Consider the following 7947-nt stretch of genomic DNA (forward strand, 5'->3'; position numbering starts at 1 on the left):
AGAATCCACTGCAAAGGTTCACTGGTCTATAAAGACAAGGGGGGGTGGGGGCTGAACCTCAAGTGATAAGCAATTGAATCAAATGATTCTGTACAATATTACTGAATGATCAGAGTGTATCGAGTGAGGTCTTTTCTGAAAGCTAATGACACACTGGTTATTAATATCATTATGAAAAGTATGTATTGGCACCCTGTGGGGGATTGTGGATGCTCATTGATATTGGGCTGTGCAGTCTGCCTAGACAGGAGGGAATGTCATAGCCAGGGGACCCCAGCGCCGCAGGCGCGGCGCAGCAGGCGCGGGGGGGGGGCGGGGGGGCGGGGGGCGGCTCCTCCGCCCCTGCATGCGCGGCAGGAGCCGCAGGAGCCCGAGCGGCCGACCCACAGGCAGGACTGCGGCGGGCCCGCGCGGCCCGCGCTTCGGTTGAGCTCGGCGGCGCGGGCGGCAGCGCAGGTCCCGGCAGGTCCCAGTGGACCTGCGCGGGGAGCAAACCAAGCCCAGAAGAAGGGAAGAGGCCCCCGCCCGGGGGGAGAGGGCGCGCGGCGCGGCGCGCTGCTGGGGGGGCAGCCTACTTTCTAGAGCCGCCCCTGGTCATAGCTATCAACTTCTCTCCTGTCGTGGAATAAAAGCATCGTGGAATAAAAAACAATGGAAGCCCCATTTATGTAGAAATCATTCAGGGGGATGGGAAGCCCACAGGACGAGAAGAACAGCATGAGGCCCCCCTGCCTCTTGAAACAAGTTAATTGAACTTTGGAAGATATAAGTAAGGACAGAAGCCATCTCTGGCATCCATCACTAGACAGACACAAGAGAAGAGAAGGTTACTCACCCTGTGCAGTAACTGAGGAGAATTTGTGATTGGATGGATTATCTCCCTGCTTGCGGAGATGTGCCATCATTACCACAAACATTTTGGAAAATACCAATGGTGCTGTCAAAAGGCCAAAAAGTAGAACTTTGTATTGACAATGTTCTGTTCCCAGAGTAAATCTGAGGAACCTCCCATGAGTGGGATGTATGGTTATGTGAAAATAGGTGTCTTGGAGGTAAAGGGCCAAGGACCAGTCCCCCTGTTCCAGTGCTGGTGTTGTTATTGCTAGAGTGGCCATCCTGAACCATTGGACCCTTACAAATTTGTTGAATTTTCTGAGGTCTAGAATAGGTCTCCATCCTCCATTCTTTTTCTGGATTAAGAAGTAGTGAGAATAAAACAACTTCCCACTGTGTTGTGATGGTACCAGCTCCACAGCACCCAGATTTTGGAGGTGGTTTACTTCCTGCCATAGAAGATGTTTGTGAGAGGGGTTCCTGAAGAGGGACAGGGAGGGAGGGATGGTAGGGGGGATGGAGGTAAATGGTATCGAATAGCCCGTGTGGATTATTTCTAGAACCCATTTGTCTGTGGTGATGGATTTCCACGCCAAATAGAAAGGAGTCAAACAATGTCCAAAATGGAGATGGTCACTGATGGTGTCAGCACTGAGGAATGGGGGAGGTCTCTTAGGCCCTTGACCAAACCCTCAAAATTGTTGTTTTGCAGAGGATTGCTGGGACACCAATGATTTAGCTGGAGGTGATCAATACTTTGGAAGTCTCTGTCTGAGCTTTAGTGTGTCATATTGCCTCTATTGTTGGGCGTATGGGGCAGACCTTGTACGCTGGGTGGGATAGTATTTACCCTGTTTTTTTACTTGATACAGGTGTGTATATTCCAAGGGAATGAAGGGTCATCCAAGTGTACTTCAAGGTGTGGAGGGACTTGTCAGTCTTTGCTGCCAACAGCTTCTGGCCATCAAAAGGGAGGTCTGCCATGGTGGGAACTGGTCAGGTTGAAGCCATGAAACTTGGCACGTACCATGGTATTGGCTGTGGAGTGTACTGCCATGTCTGCTGCATGTAAAGACGCTGTAAGGAAGGCCAGGCTAGGAGATGGCCCTCCGGGATGATGGCTTTAAATTGGTCTCTTTTGTCCTATGGTAGTCAATAAAGTCCATCAGTTTGGAATAATTTGTGTGATCATATTTCGCCATCAGTGTGGCATAACTGGCAATCCAAAATTGAAGAATCGCTGATGAATAGATCCAACTATTTCCACTCTTTGTCATATGGGGTGGATCTGGGTTGGTGTTGTCTGCTTCGTTATTTGACTACATCAACTACTAAGGAGTTTTATGTGGGGTGAGAAAATAAAAAGTCCATCCATCTCCTTTGAGGGGACGTAATATTTTTTTATCCACTCTCTTGCAAGTGGACAGTATTGTTGCCAGGGTCTGCCATATATTTGTAGCCGGCTCCATAAGTGCTTCGTTTATCAGAAGTGCAATTTTCGATGGAGGTGAAGTTTGGAGAATGTCCAGTAATGTGTGTTGGAACTCTCAGACTTCCTCTAGAGGGATCGCTAGGTGATTCTTCTGAAGAGCTCCTAGAAATGTTTGAAATCATCTGCAGGTGTGGTTGGCGGGGGCATTATGGCCTGGTCTGGGGAAAAGGAGGAAATGTTGACTGGTGGTGTCGTTTCTTGTTCCAGGGCCTCCTCTTGTTCTTCAAAGCTTTCCTCAGGGTGCTCTGATGATGCAGCCACTGAAAGTAGTGGGGGAGATCTAATCCTCTCCCTGTAGGAGCTTGGGGGCCAGGGTATTGTTCTCTGTATGCCACTCAGTAGGGCCAATGCATGGGGAATGGCAAAGGCATCCATGGCTGGCCATACCAGGTTTGGGTGTCAACCCTGTGGTGAGATTTAGGCCTAATGCTGAAGTAAGGATGGGAGAAGAATGGTGTGATGAAAAAGAACCCTTGTCCTCATTGTCTTCTTCCTCGCTGGAAAATGAAGGGGCCAGAAGTGAGGTGGGTTGACGTGGTACTGTGCATACGAGAGATACTTCAGTACCGAAGAGTGGTGATTACAGCATCGCTGAGATAAGTAAGGCTGATGCTCTTTTCCTTGCTGCCTTTTTGGAGGAGTGAGCCTTCCTCTGTGAGGAGGGTGAAAGTTGTCTTTCAGAAGGGGTTGTAGGAGACTGTTGTCCGGGGTGTGGGTGTCTACTGTTTGGGATTGAATGCTGATCACAGAGACTTCTCCATCCAGATAAGTTTAAGACCTAGCTCCCTGTCCTTCCTGGCCTGAGACTTTTAGTTGCTTCAGTGAGAGCACTTTTGTGGGACATATGCCTCACCTATAGACTGGATGCACTGCGAGTGTCTGTCTAAGACCAGGATCGCCTCCTGGCAGGAAAGGGAATGCTTGAAGTCCGTCAAATTGTAGTGGTTCAGCCCTAAGGGTGAACACAAATTATTCTAAGGGGTATTCAAACTTGGGTGGGGGGGAAAGGAAGGGAAAAAATTTTGAATGAAAGAAATGGGGAGAAAGAGATAACTAAATCTAACTAGAAAACTAAAAGACTATTCTAATCATAAAGTTAACTATTGATTTTAAAACTGCTGGGAGCTTCGTCTCAGGCCCAGGGTGGTTGAGAAGGAAATGAGAGGAGGGGTCTAGTCACGCTGTGCTAGATAGGCACCAATAACAGTGCGAGATGAGGAGAGCAAATGCACAACTCAGATGAGCTCAGTTGCTGAGATTCTCTGACCAAAGGCGCCAGGACACACATTCACCTGAAGTGGAGCACCCACAGGGACATTCCTTGAAGAAGAACAGCGCTTTTGCAAGCTGAGAAAGACGGGTCCTTCAACCAAGGAGGGGCTGACGTCTCTAGAACGGAATATTGGTGAGAGACTTGCTTACACAAAGATCTTTCACCTAAGAAGACAAGGGAAACGAGCAACTTATACTTCTGTGGAAAGTCCTGATGGAGGGAAAGTCGGCCATAGCTGGGAAGAAGGAATATAGGTGAGAGAAACCATCACAAAGCCTGTGTCTTACTAGGTTAAGTTTTAGACTTTTAGATTATTTTCACTTTTATTTGCTTGTAATCTTTTAAGAATATAAGAAAGGCCGTACTGGGTCAGACCAAAGGTCCATCCCGCCCACTATCCTGTCTACTGGCAATGGCCAATGCCAGGTGCCCCAGGGGGAGTGAACCTAACATGTAATGATCAAGTGATCTCTCTCCTGCCGTCCATCACCACCCTCTGACAAACAGAGGCTAGGGACACCATTCCTTACCTGTCCTGGCTAATAGCCATTAATGGACTTAACCTCCATGAATTTGTCCAGTTCTCTTTTAAACCTTGTTATAGTCCTAGCCTTCACAGCCTCCTCAGGCAAGGAGTTCCAAAGGTTGACTGTGCACTGTGTGAAGAAGAACTTCTTTTTATTTGTTTTAAACCTGCTGCCCATTAATTTCATTTGGTGGCCCCTAGTTCTTATATTATGGGAACAAGTAAATAACTTTTCCTTATTCACTTTCTCCACACCACTCATGATTTTATATACCTCTATCATATCCCCTCTTAGTCACCTCTTTTCCAAGCTGAAAAGTCCTAGCCTCTTTAATCTCTCCTCATATGGGACCCATTCCAAACCCCTAATCATTTTAGTTGCCCTTCTCTGAACTTTTTCTAATGCCAGTATATCTTTTTTGAGATGAGGAGACCACATCTGTACGCAGTATTCAAGATGTGGGCGTACCAGGGATTTATATAAGGGCAATAAGATATTTTCCGTCTCATTCTCTTTTTAATACTTCCTAACATCCTGTTTGCTTTTTTTACTTTTTTTCCTAACTTTATTCCTTCTTACTCAGCATTACTTAACCTCTGCCCTATTGTTAATAAATTTGTTTTATTTTACTATAAACCAACTCAGTGAGGTGTTTTAAGGGAAGAATGTACTCACCCCAGTTAAGTTAATAAGTTGTGTCATGTTTTTGTGTCTTTAGAGGACCAAATGAACCATATTCAGGTATAGCTTAGTGGTTTGAGCATTGGCCTGTTAAACACAGGGTTGTGAGTTCAATCCTTGAGGAAGCCACTTAGGGATCTGGGGCAAAAATTGGTCCTGCTAGTGAAGACAGGGGTCTGGACTTGATGACCTTTCAAGGTCCCTTCCAGTTCTAGGAGATTGGTATATCTCCAATTATTACTTTACTTTATATTATTTCTCTGAACTGTCCAGGACAGGGCCGGACACTTCTAGGCACATGGTTTTGGGAAAATACAGAGTGTGTGTTGGGCTGACCCTGCAAGTAGTAACCAAAGCTGGTTGAAGCCAGTGTGTGGCTATGCCTCTAGACAGGCTGCTGGGGTCAGAGCTGCTGAACCAGGGCTGTTTAGCACACAGACATTTTGGGTTGACCTGCATGCTGGTAGCATTGTGAGCGGCCCAGGTTGGGAGCTACAATAGCAAAGAATTGTGAGGCACCCAACGTTACAGGGAAGATGGTGACACAATCCCTCACTAGTCTGGATTGAATTCCCAAACCCTAATAAGGCCATCACAGTATTTGTCAGTAATAGGTCATGCAAACCCTGTGGCACAGTATAAATAGTATTTTGGCAGCAGCTACCTATCAAGATAGTAGCAGAGACTAAAAGAGTTCTGGGTTTTCTTTCTCTTCCCCTCCCTCTTTTCCTGCTTGCTGCAACTCACCAGCTGTCTGTCTTCAGTTGGGATGCTTTCACCTACACAGCCACCTCTCCCCTACTTGGCAGACTGGCAGCAGAAGCAGGCATTTCTAACTCTTCCCCTCTTTCTTCCCCCGCAGCCACCTGCCCACTTCTATAAAACACAGGCATTGGCAATACAACAAGCAGTGTCTTACTGGGCATTGTAACATGTTTTCTAATCACCTTGACTTCAATAGCAAGCAATTGTTTCTTTGGACTTGTGTAGACATAACAAACAGTCCAAGGAAAGTGTTTCCCTCTGCCAATTCAGTAGACTCCCAGCCAAGCAGCCCTGGTGGACGGCCTTTCATCCCTGTTTAGAAGAAATTCTGATTAGCAGAAGATGCCATTTAAATAGCAGTGCTATTGTTGGGAGAATTGGAGAGTCCAGCATGTTCCTGGACAGGCACACATCTGAAGTGGTTGTATAAGTGCAAATGATTAGTAATTTGTTTTACTTAAAACTTTGATTAATACAGCCCTAAAATGTTTAAGCGATGCACTGGCATTTAACATGCTTTCTGTGAGGCAGTATGAGACATTTCAGATGAAAATTTACACAGAACATCTCTTTACCCACTACCAAATGAATTCTTACAAAGGTGGTTGTACAAGCATTTTTCTCAAGTGGGGTAATAGAGGGAGGTTGTTCACTAAGCTAAAGTGATACAGTATATTGGACAATATTATGTGACAATGGTAGACATTTGAATTCAAGCTATAGATTTTACTTTATCTAACATTATTATCCAAAAGCATTATTATATATGAGAGATATTTACTTATTTTAATAGAGAGGGTTATGTAGGTGACAAGTCCTACAAGCAAGAAATCAAATGAAAAGGATGAAAAATGCAAGGAGGACACACTGGATGCAAAAATAAAACCAAGTTAAGATCCAAACAGTTTAATGGTGGTGTAACAAGCTTTTTTTGCAGGGAATCAGAATACTTGACAGAAACAGCTGTTTGGTACTTCTCATACCATGTTCTCACCTCCAGCAGACTCATAGGGTGGCACTCCCCAGCTCTGGGTGGGTTCATGTTCAAACCTCTATGAAGAGTAGGGCTGCTAAAACCATGAAAGGTGGAACCTAAACAAATATAGAGGGCCTGATAGAATTTCCTCCAATAGGACAGGTAGCGTGGATCATATTATTCTGAGAAATGTAAATAGATAATTTATAATTGCATATTATCTAAATGAAATAAATTTTATAGCTCATGCCCATTACTTACTACAAATTTATTTTTTTTACATTTGAAAATATAAAATTATTTAGTTTTCTTGTATTTATAAGAAACAGTGCAAAGGCCCCTAAGACAAACAGCCAAAGCATTCACTGAAATGCATGCCTAGATTATTAATGTTTGTATTGTGGTACCATGATCATTCTTACATGTGGTTCACATGCAGTTACAACTCTTGTGGGTAAATAGAACAAATGTTTTAAATTTGTCACTATACAAATGTGCTCAGGGCAATCTCAGAAATAGGTGACAAACAGAACCTATGTATTGTATCAATACAGAAGGATTTGACATTTGTAGAATGTTAAGAGTTCAAATTGTTGCATTGCAACAGAGTCCAAAGTAGGAGGCAGTACCAATGCTCACCACTCTAGAACAGTGTTTCCAGGGTTCCCCAGGGAATGCTGCAAGTGCACCAACCTTGAAGGAAGTACAGCATTTGTTCCTCCCCTGTAGGGGGCCAACATAACCCAGCCCCCTAGTAATCTTCTTCACAGGGGCTGGTACTAGTGTGGGTATTAGCTGGTAGCAGTCTTTGCACTCCTGGACCCAAGGACTCCAGCTACACCCAGACTTTGTGCAAGAACATAAGGAGGAAGGCGGCATTCTCTATCTATTATGAGATATTATGCATACAGCACCTAATCCTGCTGTCCTTATTCAGGCAAGCATTAGAATATAATAATGGCCATACTGGGTCAGACCAATGGTCCATCTTGCCCAGCATCCTGTCTTCTGACAATGGCCAGTTCCATATGCTTCAGAGGAAATGAACAGAACAGGGTACTTTATCAAGTGATCCATCCCATCATCCAGTCGCAGCTTCTGGCAGTTAGAGGTTTATGGATACCCACAACATGGGGTTGTGTCCCTGACCATCTCAGCTAATAGCCATTGATGGACCTGTCCTCAATGAATTCTTTTTTGAACCCCATTATAGTTCTGACCTTCACAACATCCCATGACAATGAGTTCCACGGGTTGCCTCTGTGTTGTGTCCTGTTTGTTTTAAACCTGCTGCCTATCAATTTCATTGGGTGACCCATGGTTCTCATGTTATGTGAAGGAGTAAATAACACTTCCTTATTCACTTTCTCCACACCATTTACGATTTTATAGACCTATC

This window comes from Mauremys reevesii, linkage group 1 (genome assembly GCF_016161935.1).
Source record: "Mauremys reevesii isolate NIE-2019 linkage group 1, ASM1616193v1, whole genome shotgun sequence".
Classification (NCBI taxonomy): Eukaryota; Metazoa; Chordata; order Testudines; family Geoemydidae; genus Mauremys; species Mauremys reevesii.